At 33.7% G+C, this 22,008-nt stretch overlaps 1 pseudogene across 1 annotated transcript; it reads right to left on the minus strand.

Annotated features, from left to right (window-relative positions):
- Positions 1 to 14,838: 14,838 nt before the first annotated feature.
- Positions 14,839 to 15,801, minus strand: LOC308634309 (mitochondrial carrier homolog 2-like; annotated as a pseudogene). Its single transcript has one exon. The product of its transcript is annotated as a mitochondrial carrier homolog 2-like (transcript).
- Positions 15,802 to 22,008: the final 6,207 nt, after the last annotated feature.

Raw genomic sequence — 22,008 nt, forward strand, 5'->3', positions numbered from 1 at the left:
TTCGCAATCAGGGAAGTGCTAAACCACACTGAGATTTCTTCTCATCCTAGTTAGAATGGCAACCATCAAGTATACAAATAATAATTGCTGATAAGGAGGTAGGGGAAAAGTTCCACTACACATTGCTAGTGAGATTGCAAATTAGTACAACCACTTTGGAAAGCAGAATGGTCATTCCTGAAAAGAATATGAATGGAACTCCAAATGAGTCAGTTATCACACTTTCTGATATTTGTCCAAAAGTACTAAAATCACCATAATATAGTGATATATGCATGCCAATGTTTATGTAACTGCAGTTTACAATCAACAAGATATGAACCAGACAAATGGATAAAGAAAATGTGGTATATATAAAGAATGGAGTTTAATCTTAGCCATAAAGAAAAATGAAATTATGTCATATGTTGGTAAATAGATAGAACTGGAGAACATCCTGCTGAGTGAAGTAAGCCAGACTCAGAAAGTCAGGTGTCCAACTATTTTCTCACATATGTAGAAACTAGAGGAAGCAAAGGAAAAAAAATCTTGCAGAAATAGAAGGGAAACCCATAGAGTAGAGGAAGGGGATCTAGAAGGAAGGAAGAGGGGAGGGCATACTGACAACCTGGGTTTCAAAATATACCAAAACAATCTATGTTCATGTAAAAATATATCACAATAAATTACACATATACATACAATACACGATATATAATACACTAATTGAAATGATAATAAAGGAGAGATCACTAGAGTAGAACAAATGGATCAGGAGGAGGGAGGAGAGAGGAAAAGGGGAAGATACTGGAGAATGAGGTTGCTCAAATTATGTGTACAATGAATCCCATTGTTATGGTATAATTATAATGCACCTATTTAAAAAAAAAAAAGAAAAAAATGGATAGAACATCACACTCTTTGTGATGTTCATATTGTGCACTCTTTGGTCAGTACAACTTAGCTCACCATTCACCTTGGTTAGTAAACAATATTCTAATATGCCTTTAATTAACATATGCTTTTTGAGAATCTACCATTTAAGACCCTGTGTTAATTCTTGGCTGAGGTTTCCAAGATGAAGCTGACATAAAACCTGTCCTTGGTAGCTTATAAAATGTAAGTGGATATGAAAACATATACATAAATAACTATCAAATTGAGAATGAAATAAATCATTGTATATAAACAAAATGCGCTGGGAATTCAGGCAAAGAGATTAGTGTTGGAATTCAATGCTCTTCTCGGACTTAGTTCAGTGCATGTTATGAAATATAATAAATTTTTCCATAAAAGGACCTACACATTTGAAATCTTATTCTATTCAGTAAAAACACTAAGGGAATATGCTTAGCTTTTCATGAATTTATTTTTTTCCTCATTTTTTGATACAGATTCAGAGGTGAAAGCACCAAACTTAAAAACCAATATAAAGGAACTAAAGGGTAACAAGGAAGCCTAGTACAGAATTTCTACTCTTAACCTAGATCTAAATACAAGGGAAGCATGACTCTCACACATACTCTCTTCCCCTCCTCCTTTGCCCTTTTACCAAGCCCCCCACTCCCAAATTTGTCTTAAACATACTTAGGAAGAGAATAAAATTTTGAATTGTTTATTTTCCTGTATGGCAACCTATAAAAAATGTTAACTTATTTATTATTATTTTTCTTTTTTACTATCCAAAAAAAAAAAGAAAAAGTTTTGGAAAAAAAAAGAAAAAGTTTTGAAAAGAAAGTAACTTGGACCTATTTTTAATAAAACAAACTTAATGAACATTGGAGTGTCAGTCACATGTGTCAATAAACATGAAGGTTAGCTTGGTATATACTAACATAGTCTTATGTAAACAAATCTTAGTTTGTAAATAAGACATTCCTTTTATCTACTTGTATCAAAACATTATCTTTGCCTAGGACTTTGTAGTGATACTCAAGCATAATACCAGTTACTTGGGAAGATGAGGCAGGAGGATTGCAAGTCTGAAGCCAGCCTGGGCAATTTAGAGGGATCCTGTCTCAAAATAAAATATAAAAAGGGCTACCGATATAGTGCAGTGGTAGAGTGCTTGCCCAGCATAGGCAAGGCCCTGAGTCCTAGCTTCACTGTCACAAAGAGAAAGAGAGAATTTGATTTTTTCTGTGCAACTGCAAATCACTTCACTTCCTTTGTTACTCTGACTTTCCCATGTCTTTTGGTAAGCAAATGCTTTCTTTCCTCAATGTGGTTATTCCCCTAATGTCCCTTTGTTAGTGTGTTAAGAGTCTGGGATACTAGAACCATGGTAAGAAAATAATTGTTTAAAAAAATAAAAAGAATATAGAAAAAAAATGAAGAAAATGCTGAACCTCCAGTGTAACAAAAAGTATTTAGAAATATTGACTGAATTTGGTAAGTAATATATAAATGTGTATTTACCTTGCATTTCATTAACAATTTTTCAACAATTACTTTTCTAGTACATAGAATGCATTTCAGAGATGTCATATTTAATCTCTGTAAAACTCTACTTTCCGCTTGAGAAAATTAGGAAGATCCTTCCTAATTTTGCCCAAGGCTACAGTCTTACTTCACAATATATACCTTTAAATGCTATAGTTAGTTACACATGCATAGTACATTATTACTTAAAAGCAGTTTGTAGTCATAGCTTTTTTTGAGATATTAGTTCACAGTAGAAAGGGCATCCATGTGCATAGCACTAATTTGAGTCTACTACATTAAAATGTTGTGGGGATAAAACTAGAATACATGGCTCTAATTTTGTCTCCTTTGACTAGGGAGTATAAGATTTCCCATGTAATTTCTATGAGAGAAGGCAGACATTCTAGAAGTGCTAAGGGAATTAGACAACAAAGAAAAGTAAAACAATAGTAACCTAAGAATAACACACTGAAAATGTAGTCTAAGGAACCAATGAGATTAACTCACACACATTGTAAAAAAAAAAAAAAAAAAAAAAAAAAAGAGAAGGATAAATATAAAAAGAGACAAGTCAAGTCAGTAAAAATATTAGAGAAAAATGACTATATTTAGAGTCATAACTAACAAGAAAAATAAATAAATACAGGTTTGTTACCCTCAATTTGTATGGATGTAGAAATAATTAGAGTAATTAGTTTTGCAATAATCCAAAGAATATTCAGTGAGTGACCAATAATATAGAAAATATCACTTAAAGATACAGGGGAACAAATTAAGAAATATTTAAACAGATTGTTATTATCCAACAGTTTGAAAAATTTAGTAACTATTTGATACTGTGAGCCAGATGGTAAATTATAAAGGTGAAGATAAAGGTCCTTCTTAGAGGCAGTTCTCCAAGAGCCTCTCCAGGTTCTGTATGCTTTATGAACAAAGAATGGACAACTTTTGTTCTGGATTTTTTTGAGGAGATTAGTGTTGAAAAGAGCTTTGGAAGACAGTGCAGAGGTCAATTTGTTTGCTGATCAATACAATCCAAAATTCTCCCCTTTCAGGGCAAAGATTGGTCCAGTTTGCTAGTTGCCTTTTCAAAATATTGAGATTTTCTACACTCAGTCTTCCTTACCTGTCTTGGAATCCCACTGTGTGCAGCATCCACCTTGATTTATGTCTGAATTGGCTCCTTTGGAATTTGGGGAAGGTTAAGGGATGCTAATGTAAATAAACTCACACTGCCTTCTGTGCCATGAATGATAAAGTTCTTTGTCTCTCACCTGGAAACCTCAGGACTTCTGTATGCAACCACGTAAACATGGCTGTAAAGTTTATTAACTTGAAGCAAAACTAAAAAGAAAAAAAAATCACTTTTCATGGTCCTTGATAATTTTGAGGGTGGGAAGGAGATGGTGGCAGAGCCATAGATTTCTGAAAAGAGGGAAGGGTCAAAGCCATTCAAAAGTTGATTTGGGAAAGGGTTCTTGGGATCTTGCAAGTAAAAATTTTTTCCCAGCATTAAGAAAGAATAAGGATTTCTCACTATGCAACCTGTTAAGGAGTATGGAGACACTAAACAGTGAGAGGTAGATTGGAAAAGGTCTGCCCAGCATGTATTTGGGTCCTTTGTTGTTTGTTCTTGTCAGATAGGACCAGGAAAGGGAATTCTGATGACTACAAAAAAAACAAATCCCACAACCCTAGCCAAAGAGTCATAATTATGGCTACTGAGTCAAGGGATCCACCTCTACAAACTGAACAAATAATGTCCATCAAGGAGGCCAAAGAGCTTTGGATATATCTCAACACAAGGCTGATTGAATGAGCCAGGCAATAATTGACAACTTGAAATCAAATGTAAATGTGTTTTAAATACTAAAATAGAGTTGTTCTCTCCCTCCATGGCCTCTGATCCCCTCTCTTCTGCTCTCCTGACTTAAGCTGCTTTAAAGAAAAAAAAAATGAGTGGAAACAAGATCTGCCCCAAGGAAGACAGAATATACTAGAGACATCAAAGAAAGGGCTCAAGTGTTTTCTAACTCTCCTGGAAATAGGTTCTCAAGTCACCATCTTAACTGGGTCCAGGGAGGGTGGAGACTGGTATGGGTCTGAAGGCACTGAGGAAGACAGGGCGCAGTGCTAGGAGCCACAAGCAAATATACGATGTATGGCACCTTTGGTTGTAAAGTGAAGCCAGCTAGCCACTGAGATATAATTATGTTAAGATTTACATTCATATGGAAATTGGACTCCCGCTGTTCACCTTGGCCTGCTACCTGACTCATGTTACGGGACTCCTGGAGAGTTTCCATTGGTTGGGGAAGGATAGTAGGAGGAAATTCCGGGGGAAATCCGGGGGACCCCGGTTCGGGAGACTCGCGGTTCCGGCAGACGCCCGCGTGGGAGGACCGGGTTTGGCTTGTCGGCGCCTAGGACTATTGGCGGCTTTTTCAAAAATAAAGTTTTGTTCCTGCTTGAGTGGCTCGTGATTCTGTGCCCAGCCAAGACTGCGGCAGCGCAGTCTCACCAAAGCTCATAGAGAGAAAGAAAGAAGCCCCTGAAGCCTGGGTGATCTCTTGGTGCTGGGAAGTAGAAAAGAGAGGAGCGATGGTACTGCCCCTCTGCTGGTGAAACATGAAAAAAGTGGGGTGGGAGGTTTAAGGAAAGAAGCACCCCTGCTACTCCAACCCCTATCACAAGCTGGCTAACCCTCTCCCCTCTCACCTCCCACAAATCATGCTAGGTTACTGGGTAGCCGGTTTGAAACTTTGAATATAGCTTGTCTGAAAAAGGAGTCAGCCTTGTTGAAAGTAGAATACAAATACTTTTTAGTTATCATGCCCAAAGATAAATGTAATTAAAATTTAGAACAGATTAGATTGGGGAATTCCCTCATCAATATGTAATCTGTTATACCCACCATGGATCAAAGACATTTGTAAAGGATTCATGTTCACAGACTTAATAGACAGCTATGGGGTAAGACTGCCTTCAAAGTAGGGCATTTGTATACATGCCATTATGGTAAAGCCCAAGTGAGTTGATGAATTACATAACAGAAAATAATTCTATAAATTTAAATAAAGCAAATCTATGTGTTCAGTCAAATTCACTTTACCTATGTAAAACACATAAAAGTATACATATAAAATATACATATTATAATCTTTGATAAATTAAAGGAATTTATTTTCTATAACATTGTAATCTTCAATTAAACAGCCTAATTTTTAATTCAAATTTTGAAAAAATAATATTTGTAGTCATGTAATAATTCAAATTAAAATTAGTTATTGAATTTTAGTGAGTCCTGTTCCTTTAAGTCAATAGCCTTAAGCCTTAATAATCTTTCAGATGAATACCTTGTTTGAAAGCTCTTAACAAATTTTATCTTACTTCTAATTTAATTTCAGGGAATTAATGTGTGGATATTAGATTTAGATTATCAATCCTAGTGTAATCAAATGGAATATTTAGCCACTTAATAAAACAAAGAGAGTAGATAAAAAAGGAAACATTCCTACCTTCTTGCCAAAAAACGAAATTCTATACTTCAGGGAAAATAGTTATTCCAATCTCTAAGTTAATTCAATCTACAGGCACCCAGGTGATATAAAAAAAGGAAACTACAGGTACTTTTCCTCATTCTGTTTTGTACAGAGTTTGAACTGATTAACAGGAGCTGAGATGGCTACTTATTCATAGACAGAGTTTATTCTAATTTTTTACCCAAATCAGTTCCACAAAAGATGATTTAAAAAAAAACAATTCTTAGCACATATATAAAAAAGACATTTTGGCCTGTGAAGAATAAATATAGCTTCCACTCTGACAAGATTTCTCAAAAGATGAAAATCAGTGCCATTTACAGGAAATAATTCCTAATCCTTTCTGTTCTATTTGAAGAACAGTCACAAATTATATTAAAGGCATACCCTCACTGGTGAATTCTCAGTCTGTGTAGAATTTTCACCTTACAGGATTTGAAAAATCAATGGGGTGATTTTATTTTAGAATAAAAGTGTTAACACTCTGAACATAAGAAGGACCAAATAACACTAAAACACACTTACATTTTTCTACTTGGTAATAGTAGGCATGGTGGTTAAAAAATTATTCATGGCATTTGCAGATAAATGGATGGAGTTGGAGAACATAATGTTAAGTGAAGTAAGCCAATTCCAAAAAATCAAATGCCAAAAGTTTCCTCTGATATAAGGATGCTGATTCATTTTGGAGATGAGGGGGAAGTGTGGGAGGAATAGATGAACTTTTGATAGGGAAAGGGAGGGGGCATGGGGGTAGGAAAAACAGTGGAATGAGACAGACATCATTACTCTAAGTACATGTATGAAGACAAGAATGGTGTAACTGTGTACAGCCAGAGATATGAAAAATCGTGCTGTTTTTGTGTAATATGAATTATAATGCATTCTTCTGTCATATGTAACAAATTAGAATAAATAAAATAATATAAAAATGCAAAATAAAATCCTTTTGTTAATATAGAAAGAGAGAGGGAAAAAAGAGAAGCAAAAGAGGCAGGTTAGTGAGTTATAGATATGCATAAATGATCCCATAGATATTTCATCCATTAACCTTCATGCAAAATAGTTCCAGTAAAACACTAGAAATACCACTAGAAACAATGAGTAGCACACTGATTAAGGATATTCAGCATAAAGAATGTGTATCACATAATCAAACAAACTTGGATCCTAAAGCTCATTTTGCTTCTTCTTAGCTCTGAAGCCCTACAACAAGCTATTTATCATTTCTTAACCTCAATTTTGCCATCTAAAAAGAGAAGGCATTTACTTTAACATTTACTTTACTATTCTCTTAAGATTTTACTTAGTAGCAGATTATAAGTGTTAGTCATAGAGAGATTGCTATTATGGTACAACACATGATTAGAAATTAGATCACTCAGATTCAAAACCACCCAAGCTATGTGCTAGGTGCATGACTTGCACAGGGCGAGATTTCAGAACCTCCTCATTTCTACCTGAAAAAATGCAGGCAATTATATCTGTTCTAAACCTGTTCTCATTTATACCTATATTTTTGGATAAAATGATAATGATAATAGGAAGTAATTAATTGGAAAAAGAAAAAAATGATTTTATGATAACATTAATCATGGCAGACTATATAGAGACCCTTTTTTTTTTTCTTTTCCAAGGTCTCAACAGATTCTTTGGGGGGAAAAACCTTCATATGAAAAAATGCTGTTATTTACATTTGTCTTTACTTTTAAAATTATTGATGTTTTTACTATGTTCATTGAAAATAAGTTATTTTCACTTGTACCAGTGACTTTATAAATGAAAAGTTAGAAGTAAGGTGTAAGTGGTGACCAGTTCCCCCTTTAAGTCCAAGCATCTTAGTTTAAGTGCAAGAAGGTGAAGGAAGCTTTTGTACAAGTCTAGAAGCAGTTCTCATCTAAGTGAGACTATATGAAAGATGCCGAAGACAATCATCTGGTTTAACACATCAATCCCCAAAGTTATTAGGGATAATAATACAGTCCTACTTTAAAGTATTGAAAGTTAAAATAGCTTATTTTGTAGAAATAAATACTGAGAACATACAGAACATTCATTTATTCCATCCACCATTCTAATGATAAGAAAGACAATTTTTTTTTTCATTTTGGAATTTTTTGCTAGGTCAATAGCTTTGTGATTTCTTGTAACAGGTTCTGTGTTGGTTTTTCCTTGCGCATGTCTTAACTTGAATTTGAACTTCAAATCAAAAGGGAAAAAAACACAATATGTTAAATAGTTCCCCTCATCAAAATGTAAGAAACACACTACATGAGATACATACAAGAGTCCTAAAATCAAGGGAGAATATTGTTTCAATGGTGGATTTTATGCAGATTACTAGCCAACATAAAACAGATTCTAACACTATTAACTATTCACAATTATCTTTGATATCACATCAAAAGCCATACAAGAAAATAATATTAAATATGAATTCTGAAATAAAATTTTAAAATAGAGAATTTGGGAAACCTTTTCAAACCATATACAAAGTGTTAATTTCCTTGATATTTGAAGAGTTACCAATTGATTAGAAAATGGGACACTGATAAAAGCAGGTATTTCATAGAAAAATGAGATGACTTTATATGAAAATATGCTCAACCCACTAGCTATTAAGTCATGCCAATTAAAATTAAAAATCAAACATTGTTTCCAAATATCTGGCAAAGTTAAAATAGATAATAATGGCATATCACATGGTAGAGGAAGAGTCTCTTTCATCTTATTATTAATGTGTCTCCTTGGCTGACTTGAGAGAAATTCTGCAATAATTTTGCAGCATTTTTACCTCTGAGACTCCATCCTATATATGTGCTTGAACATCTGAAGAGATTTCTATACAAAGATTGTCATCAACTAATTGTAATTAATAAAAATGTTTAGATGGAAAAGATAATAGTTTTAATAAGTATTGATAATAAATATTAGTCTATGAAAATAATTAAATTATTTGCAATATGTAGTACGATAAATATGTTCTTAAATATGAAAAAATAGCTTAAGATCTACTTTTAGGTAGAAAAAAACAATTTACAAATCAGTGATTTTTACTTTCTCACTTGGGTAAATAAGAAGCTCATGGGTGGATGTGCACAGACACACGTATGTGCTGGGATACTTTTGGATGAAATCATTAGAACTATTAATATATGTGGGAATTAGAAGAGGGAAATTAAAATGCGAAACTGACTCATTTTAACTATTTTGTGATACTTGATTTTTGTTAATCTTGTGCCATTATTTTATCACTAAAATTACCGTGTTGGGGGAAGTGAAGTGATTTCCAAGGACTTACAAATGACTTGCAAAAAATTTTAAAAATATCATCCAAAAATTGTTATATTTTGTTGACTGGATTTATTTATTTAGTTTCCAAGAGTGGTTTTAAATCACATTCCAGAGAGCCCTAGAATTCCCCATGGTTATCTGGTTCCACTGCAAAGGCTACTAGGGAGGCAACATAGTCAGAATTATGCTGAATATTCCCAGCTTCACTCAAACTACTCTTTTATCTATGTTATACATTGGGGCTGCATAGAATATTTTGTTCAAATGGAAAATTTTCATTGTCAGAAAATTCTGTAAATTCTAGACATATTGGAACATATTAACATATTGCCTGTCAACTATAACATAATGAAAGTTAGAGAGTTCAACTCACAATATTTCATAATAGATGAAGAGCTCTTTATGGTATAGGGAAGTTGCAGATATTTATAAGTCTCCTATGTTTCTCTTGAATATATTTTGACTATGGGGTAATATCTGGGAAAATAACTGGCAATATATGAGCCAAATTTCCAAATATTCAAATTATAAAACCAAAACACATCATGAATTAAATTTAATTTTGTAATTACTCAGACCTGCAACAACTCCTCCGTTTTGACCCTTTTCTAATTAAGGACTTAATTTTCATCAACATTGTTCTTTCTCTCTCTGACCCTCTCCCAGATGTCAACTACCCCTGCCTTTTCTTTGGATTTTCCTATCCCCAAGGTAATTGATATCTTCATTTATTCCATGCACCACTGAAATCCAGATAAGATTTGATATTCCATCTATATAGATGAAGGTGTTTTATGGGCTTTTTACATAAAACTAAAGGTGTTTTGAGATTCTAATGTGTTGAGAAGCTAAAGGTGTGTTAATAATGAAATGACATACATATAGAATAACATTCAGGATTTATGACTCTAGAAACTCTTTATAGAAACTGAGTAGATATTGCTGAAGAACTTGTCAAACTCCATACCCTCCAAAACTACATTTTTACTAAAAATTGAAAATAAATGAGAGGAAAGATAGAGTTTCTACGTTATACTATGGTATGCTTGGTTTTTACAATAGAGTCAATCTGTTCTTAAATAAAATTTAACCAACATATTGATATATAGTTTTAAAAAATGTGTTAAACTTTAATGTTTCCCCTGTCTTTAGGAGCTGAGACACTGCAAAATGTGCAAGCTATATTGGTTTTTCTTTTAAATAATAAAATCAGAGATCATCAGTAATACATTCTTACATTGAATGATAACTCTGAGAGATCACTTAACTGGGTTAAGAAAGACGACAACTAAAAGTAATGACTTATTCCTCTCTTATAATAGCATATATACTAGAATTAATATATTGTTTAGAAAACAATACAAGGAAGAAGAGTATGAAATAGAAGTGAACTCCATGTGATGAATGAATATTTTTCAGAGTCAAAAGCTGACATCTCGGCTTCCCTGAGGGTTTGAGAAAGTGAATGGGTGAGGAGAGTAAGACTCCTTCGTCCACATGCTGTCTGAGAGCAGGGAAGGTGAAGTGAAGAGCTGTCAGTTGAGACAGATAAATAGAGGGGACACTGAAAATATTTTAGCAAACCAACTACATTAGACAAGCTGGGGAAAACTATTGCTATTCAAAAACTACTGCTATTTTTACTTTATTTTAAAGTCCTCGGAATCAAATATTGCTACTAAATTTTAAATCAAGCCTCTGTTACAGTCAGATTTACCATCTAATCTTTGCTATTCCTCATTTGCAACTGTATCACTCCTAGGAGACATAAAGACAAGGTTAATAAAATAAAATTCAAATGTAATGATAAGACAGTCATGAATAAAGTTAAAAATAGAAACATGTGAAGTCCGTACAGAAAGTCTACAAAATCTTCCAATTTTTATTGAAATAGATTTCCCCTGCAATTCTAAAGTGACAATTATAGCATCCTGTAAAGCTGTCTTTCCATTCCTATCTTCATGAGAGGATCATTAAGGTACCTACTGAAACCTCTTGAACAATGCATTTCAATTTTGATCGACTGTTATTTATATCATCATGTCAACATTTGAAACAGCATTATAGCCCTATCATTAAAGTTATAAGGAAAATGTCAAATATCAAAAAACTATTTTCTGAATTAAAAAATAAACATTGAGAAAAAGTATGATAATGTCCTGTAAAATGCTAATAAATTATAATTTCTGATTCAGTCATTATATTTAAAGGATTAAATTTTATGATATTTTTATTTTAGAATATAGAAAAGTTGGGTACAGATTACTTTCAGCTTTTATAATCTGAATGTAAAATATTTTTATTATTGTGCATTTTCACCACCCTTGAAGCAATATTGATACACTATCTTTAACTAAAGTTAATATTTTATTAAAATTCCCTTAATTTATAACTAGTGCCTTTCTTTTTCTGTTACTGTATCACATCTAAGACTCCACAGTCTGTTGAGTTATCATATCTGCTTCCAATCATCTTGGATAGGACAGTTTCTCAGACTTTATTTTTCAAGACCTTGACAATTTTAAAGAATAGCGATCAGGTATTTTGTAGTTTTTCTCAATTTTTAAAAATGTTTTCCCCATGATTCATTTTGTGTTGTGAAAGGTGAGGAAGAAGATCACAGAGTTAAAGTACCACTTACATCATAGTATATCAAGAGTACATACATTATATGATATTGACCTTTATCACTTGGCTGGAGTACAATTTGTCAATTTAGCCACTGGAAAATTTTTCTTTTTACCTATTTTCACTCTATACTCTTTGGAAGAACTCGACTATGCATAGCCCACACTTAAGGAATAGGTACTTTAACTCTCTCTATTGAGCAATGAGTAAATACATAAATTATTTATGATTCTACATGAGAGGTTTATTTCTTCTAATTTACTCAATTATTTATTCAATTATTTATATCACCTTAGGCTATAAATCCAATACTACTTTATTTTGTTGCTTAAATCCCTCTAGCTTTGGCTGTTAGGAGCTCTTTCAGGTGGCCTCTGACTCTACCGAAACTCATAATTCTGGATATTGTTTCAAATATTCCCTAACAAAATTAGATTCTCCTGGCTCATTTTGTATAACTTCTGACTGAATCATAGAAATAGCAATTTCTCCAAAGAATCTTGGTTGTTTTAATTGGTGAATGATATTAGCAAACAAGATCGGGATTTATTTATTTAGTTTCCAAGAGTGGTTTCAAATCACATTCCAGAGAGCCCTAGAATGGGAATCTGTTTATTGCTATAAGTGTACTGTTGCTTATAGTTCCTTTCTGCTGACTAAGCAAAGGAATGTGTATGTACCAAGCAATGTGTCTGTGTATGATCATATATTTCTATATGTACCCAACCATTGCTATATTGAGTTAAATCATATATGAATCATGATAATCTTATTGTCTGGATAGCTATAACTTACTGCTCCCAAAACAAGGAAATCAAAGCTCATACAATCTACCACCCATTTTTTCAACAACTTTTATTGGTGAATTATATTTGTGCATAATGGTGGTATTTGTTGTTACATATTTGTACATACACATAACAAATATAATTTGGCCAATATACTCCCCAGTACTTCTCCACTCCCTCCCTAATCTCTCTTTGATTTCCATAATATCCACCTCCACCTTTTCTTTTCTTTTTTTCTCTCCAGATTTCACATAAGAAAAACATATGACTCTTAGCCTTCTGAGTTTGACTTATTTCACTTATCATAATGTTGTCTAGTTCCATCCATTTTCCAGAAAGTAACATAATTCTTCTTTATGGCTGAATAAAACTCCATTGTGTATAGATACCACATTTTCTTTATCCATCATCCACTAATGGACACATAGGCTAGTTCCATATCTGACTATTGTGAATTCTGCTGTTATAAACATGCATATATTACTGCAGTATGATGACTTTAATTCTTAAATACCAAGGAGGGGTTAACTGGGTCACAGGGTAGCTCCATTCCTTGCCTTTTGAAGAACCTGAATATTGATTTCCACAGTGCTTGTAGCACTTTACAATTCTACCAATAGTGTACAAGTGTTCTTTTTTCTTCACATCCTCTCCAGCATTTATTATTTGGATTCTTGATGACTGCCATTGTGACTGATATGAAATAAAATCTCAATGTAGTTTTGATTTGCATTTCCCCAATTGCTAATGATGTTGGACATTTTTCTTATATTTGTTGTCCATTTGTATTTCTTAAGAAGTGTCTATTTAATTCTTTTCTCCATTTATTAATTGGGTCATTTGATGTTTTGGTGTAAGGTTTTTGGAATTCTTTACATAGTCTAGATATGAATCCTCTGTCAAAATAGTAGCTAGCAAAGATTTTCTCCTATTCTGCAGGTTTTTGGTTTAGATTCCCGATTGTTTCCTTTGCTGTGCAGAAGCTTTGTAATTTGATGCCATCCCATTTATTAGCTCCTGGCATTATTTCTTGAGCTTCAGAGATCCTATTGAGGAGGTTGTTTCATATGCCTATATGGTGGAGGGTTGACACTAGTTTTCTTCCAGGAGTGGCATAGTTTCAGATCTAATTAATAGGTCTTCGACCCATTTTGAGTTGATTGTTGTGCAGAGCTACCCCCATTTTTAAACTACCTTTTGTCTAAGATATTCTGGAACTTACTCCCGAATTCCATGTCCTAGGTAAAATGTATACACAAAGACACACAGTTTAAAGGCAGTTTGGGGTTTATCTGGTCCATTCTCTTTTATGTGTGTGATGATTGATGTTTAAAAAGATTAAATGGCTCACCCAAGACATAAAACTAGTCATTGACAGATTTAGAAGAAAAGGTCAAGTGTCTTCTCCATTAAAGTTATTGAATATTTCAGATTTTGCAGTGACTCAGCCAAACTCTCCTAGAATGATGAAGAAATTTACAGTTCATAGAGTTTAACATTTCATAGCTGATTAATGATGGAACTGGATGACCACCCAAAATAATAGCAGCAACCAATCTGCATTTTACCTGAAAAAGCCATTAAAACTTTAATATTAAGATGTAGCCTTTGGCTCAACTCTTGAGTTCATATAACCCTGTATTAGAGATAAACATTTAAAATAAATCTAAGGAACATTGTAGCTGAAATATTTTGGAATAGATAATGGTCTGGGCACTCAGTGAAAATTTTGTCCTTTGAAATAATTATAGAACTGATTAAACATAAAAAAATGACATTCTACTCTTCTATACAACAAAAATCAGTGGTTTACAAGGTATTGAGACTCTTTGAAATCATGAAAGGAATAAAATTTTTGTTTATGTCAGGCAAAATAATGTGGTCAAGACTTATTGCTATTTAATTTCTACGAGTGTCCTTTTGTAGGCAACATTAACATATTTCATTTCAGATAAACAGAATATTTTGGTTGTCAAAATAAAATAAATCATAGTAGAAAGTTGGTAAATAGATGCTTTAATTTTCATACTTTTTTATGTAAAATCCAGATGACTTTTGTAAACTAGTATATATGAACAGAATAAATCAAAAATCAGTGTTCATTTAATTCTTTTTCCCCATTTTTCCAAGATTAAATGATTATTAAAAAAGCACACCAACTGTATAGAAATCAACATTTTTCTCCCAAAATTCTGTGCATCTGGGACTATAGAAATATCACTGTCCCTGTCCCACATCTTCAAATTAACATTCTCAGGTCACAACAATAAGTCTTCCCAAAGGGGACCTTCTGGAAAAACAAGCTATTTCCTGGGCTCATATTTCCCTCTTTCTGTAGCGTGCACCAGCAATCTATCCAAGAACTATATATTGGGGAATAAGGAGGGCATCCACCAGCAAGCCCACAGCAGTTGATAGCCATAAGGTTAGATACAAGCACAAAGGGATACGTCAACATACTGGCAAAAAAATCCTGTGACAGTTTGGGAGTAACTTTTCATTTCATTCATGGTGGAAACCTCGATGTCCAGTGCATAGATATTGATGAGGTAGGCCAGTGAGTTACAGAGCCACAAAGAAATGATGTCACCTAGGAGGTGAGGAATTAGACCCACAAAAAAATCCTAGAATGCCCTCTTCCCGATAGATGGCTACTATGGAGTCACAAAGTCCACAGTACTTGGAATCTCTGCCAATGAACTAACTGTACCATAGATCTCAGAGTGATCACATGGAAGGGATGTGTGATGAGAGTAGCAGCAGTTGTCTCTTTGATAACTCGTAAGGAAGATGAGCCTTCTTTTGGTACATTTGCAGGTCCTAACTCCTTGTCAAATTCTTGGTAATGCTGTAAAACTTATGGACAACAGTTCCAAGGACTCCTGAACACAGTCTTGGAGTTAAGCCTGTGAACAACCCACGCCTCCCATCCATGCTTGCAATATGCTGAGCGTAACAAAAGAGACCAGGAAGCTGACATACTTGCAGCCCAAGAATATTTCGTCCTATTATTGGGGCAAGAGGCTCATATCCCACCTGGACGAGCACTTTCACATATATGAGCGGCTGAGACAGGATGGTGAGATCCGAGCCCAGGAGCACCTGACTGGCCGCATTCGCCATGATGGCACCCCTGGATGGACAGACAGACCCAGCCACCAAGCGACAGAGCCGGTCGCAGATCACGTACCTGGGCCGCCAGCTCCACTGGCCCGCCCCTCATTTAATTCTTATGTCAGGCATATTCTAATGTATTTTTATGTGTTATGCCATTTAATCCTCTAAACAATATTATTTTTCTTATTTTTATTTGAGGAGTCTGTAGCAAAATATAAGTTTGTGTATGCCTCTTCTTACCTTGAACTTTAGCCTGCTTTAACATGAAGCTTGAATAGTAACTCTCAAATTTAAGGATAAATCAGAATCCTATGGAGGGTTTTTAGGAATGATGATTGGTGGCTTTACCCTCAGAGGTTTTGATACCATAGATGTAGGGGGGGGGCATTCTAATAATTTGTATTTCAGATAAATGCCCTAATAATGGCAGTTCTCTGGATACCATACTCTGGGAACTATTGACTCAGAGTATTTAATGTGCCTTTCTAGAAAGGGTAAACTGGAGCTTGAGGAAATTTGTTGTGTATCTTTGTGGAAAATTTCAACAATATGCATATGCAGGGAGAAAGAACTAGTATGTGACAACTCAACCATTATAACATCACTTAATTTTATATATTATGCTTTTTGTCCCACATTTCTTTCATTTCCCTTCTGTTTTCCTTTATAATGTGTTTATTTTTGTTCTTATCCTGTTCTTTTTGAAGTCTTTCTGAAGTTAAATTCAGATGTCATTTCACTCATAAAGACTTTACACGAATTTCTAAGTGAAATTTTTTTCTACTTTTTCCCCCCATCCAGCAAAGAGCATACCATTATTACAAGTACATTTAAAGTGATCCTCATCCTAAATTCTAATGAGTATCCAGAACTGGAAACCTCCAATTCTAATTCAAATGCCTTCTTTTACAGTGTAGGAAAATCTGAAAGAGACTTTCTTGAGGTCACTGAAAATACTGGTTAAATGGCTGGAATTAGATGTTTTATCTTCTAACCTATAACTTTTTAAGTACTTTTTTGGTAAAAAAAAATTAAAAACTAATTTAAAGAGAAAGAAATGAAATTATATAATATAATTAAAGAAGTGCTAGTATTCAGAGTATTTTTTGTATCACATTTGGATTTTGTTACAAAAGATCTCAAAAATTAACAAATAAATGAGCATGTCTATGGAGACAATTATCAATATTTTGTGATATACTAGAAAGTTAATAGAATTCGTTGCTTTAGTGTCTATTTAACCATATAGTTGCTGCCAGTCCTAGAACAAATTACTTAACTTCTCTAAGCTTCAGGTTTTAACCTGGGCAATGTGAATATCCATAATATTTATCTGAGAACACAGACGTAGATCTTTATAGCATAACACCAGCAATAACATAACAAATGGAAAGTGTAAAAAGGACCATTAAAGAGTTCCTTTCATTTCCTTATTTATCAGTTTTAGGAACTGCAAATGATTGTAAATATTACCATTTAAGAAAGTTTGGATGATTATCATAGGTTGATTATTATTATGGGTTGAATTCATGGGCAGATTATCATAGGTTTTAACACTGCAGTGTTCTAAATCTGCCTTAAGGCCTTAATTGTTATGTCTGACTTATTTCTAGTCACACACACACACCTGGTTTCCAGACTACTCTTCAGTTTTCTAACATTACTTATTCTTTTTCATTCATAGTTTCATACACATGTGTGAATCCAGTTATCCCCTTTCTGGTTTACTGAGAGCTCTAACCATAAAATTTTATGTTAAGATAAAAATGCTTAGATTAGTACCTCTACAAATGATAAATGAAAACGTTAACATGATTGGTCTTAATTTCATTAATCTTGACAAATTGGATATTTTTATATATTAAAACATGGGTCTTAGATTTTTCTCTAGCATTTACAATTTAGGTTAGGAGAAATTTCAAGCAAGCAAGCAAGCATGGGAGTTGCCAGTTTATAATTAGCCTAGGAAGTCTAGCTTCCTTGTGTGTGTGGGTTTTTTTTTTGTTTGTTTGTTTGTTTTTACATTATTAAACAAAAGCATGAGTAAATCTGTACCAGCACATGGTAGAAAGGAAACTGTCCTCTTTGGGTTTTCTTTACATTTGTAAGGTAAACTTAGGTTCATTATCCTGTTATATTTTAAAAAAAGAAAAAAACCTACAATGCATCACTATCTATAAATATGATAATAAAATTACAGAAATGTTTAATGTCTTTATACATTCTACCTGAAGACTAGTATGTGCCTGCTACAACTAATCTACCTATGCTAATTAAGCTAGCATAGTAATGCAGTATCATGTAGAAAATGTATTTTTAGTATTATCTAGATTTATGAGATCAAAACATAAGACTCTAAAGAAGTATGTATCAGCGTGTTTGGTATTTAGTACAGTTGATTTTTCAGAAAAACATTCCTTCTTCCACAAAATATTTCATTGCATTGGTAGAATTAAAGGCAGTGTTGAGGTCTCTCCCAATTATAGTCTCCCTATCATTCTTTCCAATACAGTAGAAACATCTCTCTCTGGCCTGATCATCCATGTAGAGGACAGAAAAAGATGACAAAGTGGAGAATTCTGGGGATATGAAACAAAGGATGGCCTTTTAATGTTTGAAGTGTATTACTTACATAAACTAAATTTATCCCAGTTTTTCAGTACTCACACCATTCAAAATACATCCGAGTAGATTTTCACCAAAATTCAGTTGTTTCACATAAAACATAGCTTACAGGGTGTCAAGATTTGCAGCAAGCTGACATCAGACAGCTTATCACTGTACAAGTTGACAAAATTGAGGTCTAACCAGAGACCTCAGGATTTCTACCAGAAGACCCAGGCCAGACATACTAGACTAATATAGCCAGACAAAGCAAACTTTGGTTTCATATATGAGCTGCTATTCAAAATCACAATGAGATACTCTGACTTGCACTTGCTGATTTCCAATGAGGATGCTGTCTTCATTGGGAGCTCTGTACCTAGAATGAGAATCAGCAGGGTTTGATTTCTGAAGATGGTAAGTCAAAGTGAAAGATAGCAGTAGACAACCCTGAAAGCTAAAAATGCACTGTATGACTAATTCTGACCAGCAACCCTTGGAACCTTGCCTAATATATTATTAATAGATAAATTTCTCCCCAAGGGGGAAAATGATTTCCCGTAAGTGATTGAATCCATATAGAGGCAGTCTGGCTCTGACAATCTGTCACACAGTATGAGTATCTTAGAAGTGGAATGTTCTAGGAGTTGGCCCACTTAAGAACATTTCATACTTGGAACCAGTTATTTTCAAGATGAGATTGATGCACGGTTACATAAATTACTCAACAATGGCAGTAGGAAAACTAGGCTTAATAACTACAATAATGTTTTGATATAAGTGATTAAAGATGGATTTCTGACATATCTGCTTGGTTAGCATTCTTCCTACTCACTGAGAACAACTGAAGAATTACTCCTAGACTGAAGTTTAGTGAATAGAATAATCAGTCCATACACTTTCAAAGTGGTTCTATACTGAGAGTTATCACCTTTTAGTTAGAAAACTGAAACTATTACATTTGTATTTAATTGGTTAGTTGGAAAAATTAATTTCAGCTGTTACCTTGATATTAGTCTCCTTTCAGATGTAATTTATTGGCCAATGGATGTCACCTTTCTGTGATTCATTTATCTTGGGTGTAAGTGCACGTCATGCCCTTAATCAACACAGTTTTTTTTTTCTTTTTTTCACTTTGTTTCTTTGCTACTTTTCAATATACCTCATTTTCACAGCAAGTATTTTTAAGGGAGAAAATTTTAAATAGCCTTTTGATTTCCTTTTTTTTTTTTCATTTGCAGTTTGTGTGTTTCATTTCCATGACTTTTTCCTATGCAGCCTTTTGTATTTGAGGAGACCCAGAGATTGAAATGTGGTGGGTGATAATGAAGTAACTAATATTACCAAAGGGTTCATGGGAAGAGCTCTAAAATGCACTCAGTGGTCAAATGAGCATTATTTCTATTTGATACATAATATAGAAAGTCTATATGCTTGAGGAGGTATGCTATGAAAAGTGCCTCCCCACCCCCCAGCACCATTCACATTCTAATCCACATGATCTCCTTTTTCTTATTTTGGATGTCAAGAATTTCATCTGTTTTAAACTTATTCGGTGACCAAAAATATCCCTTAAGGTTTCACTTTTATGTTGTAACATTTGAAAAATGTGTGACTAGAGCTCAGCATGGAAACCCTTTTAGCCTGATGGATGAACCCAAGAGAGGCCAGAAAATAAATAGACGTGAGAAAGACTTAAAGTATTCAATTTCATCACTTCTCTAAGAGGAAGGCCCTGAAGATGCTGGGTTAGGTCAACAAAAGAGTGTTTTGGGCTTTTCTGATGAGTTATCCATGATAAATGGACTACAAGAAGTGTGAAGTTCTATGTGGAGGAGGCATTTGTCACATCCCCTTGCTAGGTTCAAGGTCTCTTTCTTGAAAGTTCTATTTTCTTCCTGTCTCCTCTTCTCCTCTGTCCTTTTCTGCCCACCTGATTCCCCTGTTGTAAGCAATAAAACATTGATGTCAAACAAAAATTTTAGAATTATGTGAATATAATATACCAATCAAAGGTACAGACACAGGCAAACAGGACTCACTTCTCTCTTGCTTTTTTTCCCTTTCATTTCATTGCCTACTGTATGGCATGCTGTTTGTATCCTAATTATTTGTTGTCCAATTCACTACAATGAAATGTACCCTAAGTACCTGGGTTTGCATGTTTCTTCCGTGCTATATCTCAAAGCCTGGGACAGTAGTAGATACAGAGGAGAGATTCCCTATTTTCTCAATGAATAAAAGAATGAATGGATGAATCTGACTAAAATGGATACTTATTGATGAGCAAAAAGGAAAGAACAATTGTTATCTAAAATGATACACACAAAAATGGAAATCATTATACAGAATAACTATTACAGTCAAATGTGATATAATGAACAATTTATATGACACAATGACTCATTTGGCAAAGAAAGTCTAAATTCCAATTTTCAAGATAAAATAGTTTTAAAATATTAATGTACATGTAAACACAAAGTCTATTAGCTTTCCAGAAAGACTAGATTTGTTAAAAAATAGAAAAAGCGTAAGCCAATAGTGTAGAATTTAATTATTGATGGATCTATTGCTTTAATAATAGCAACTACTTGAAGGTTTGATTGTTTGTTTTTGTGGTGCTATATATTGAACCCAGGGCTTCACAAATGCTAGACAAGAACTCTAAGGCTGAGCTACATTCTCATTTCAAATTTTTGAGATTTTTGACTGAGCGTCAGCTAATACAGAGTCAGATTTGAAATGATCTCATAGAAAATTTCAAATGTTTATTTTTATTTCAGTATAGAATGGATATTCTGTCACATAAAACACTATAATACACATCATGGGAAACATAAAAAAAACTCATCACACAGAATTATTAAGTCCTGAAACAAAACTAAACAATTTTTGCATCAGCGTTTTCCAACCAGTAAATTTGATCATTTTATAATTTATAGAAAATGCATCTACTTTTTCAAAGACTAGGAAATAAAGTATGTAAGTACTAAGCACTAGGCATCTGCTGTGTGATTAATTTTACTTCAAGCCCTAGAAGGTATAAGAATTAAAGGGACAGAAGCTTTTGAACCCAGCGACTCTAATAAATCTTAGATAACTCACTTCACAATGCATGCTTGATTTAGTGGATTGAGGCTGCCTGAAGAAGATCTGATATATGAGAAGGGGCTTCTTGTGCTATTCAAGGACAAAAGCAAAATCATAAAATTGATTCTCCGTCATATTCGAAGGAGTAGAAGGTTTCAAGTAAAATCCTTTAGTTCAAGTTATTTTTCTTATGAGAAAAATACCCATTCTTTAGTTCTATGCAATACATAAATATAATTTTACAACATAGATAAAAACAGCCTATACATACACATCTAACTCAAATAATTACTATACAGGCAATGGAGTTTCTGATACTTAATATTGTTCTTTCAGCAAATTTAACATAAGATCTTCAAAATTAGTGATGAGAATTCTAAAATGAGGTTTCAATACTGTTTGGGTTGTAATTTCTTTTATTATCCTTTATGTTATTTTATTTCAGTACTGAGAATTAAATGCAGGGGCACTTCACCACTGATACTACATATCCCACTCCTTTTTATTTTATTTTGAGACAGGGTCCTACTAAACTGCTTACA

The sequence above is a fragment of the Spermophilus citellus genome (genome assembly GCF_964194105.1).
Source record: "Spermophilus citellus genome assembly, chromosome: 15".
Classification (NCBI taxonomy): Eukaryota; Metazoa; Chordata; class Mammalia; order Rodentia; family Sciuridae; genus Spermophilus; species Spermophilus citellus.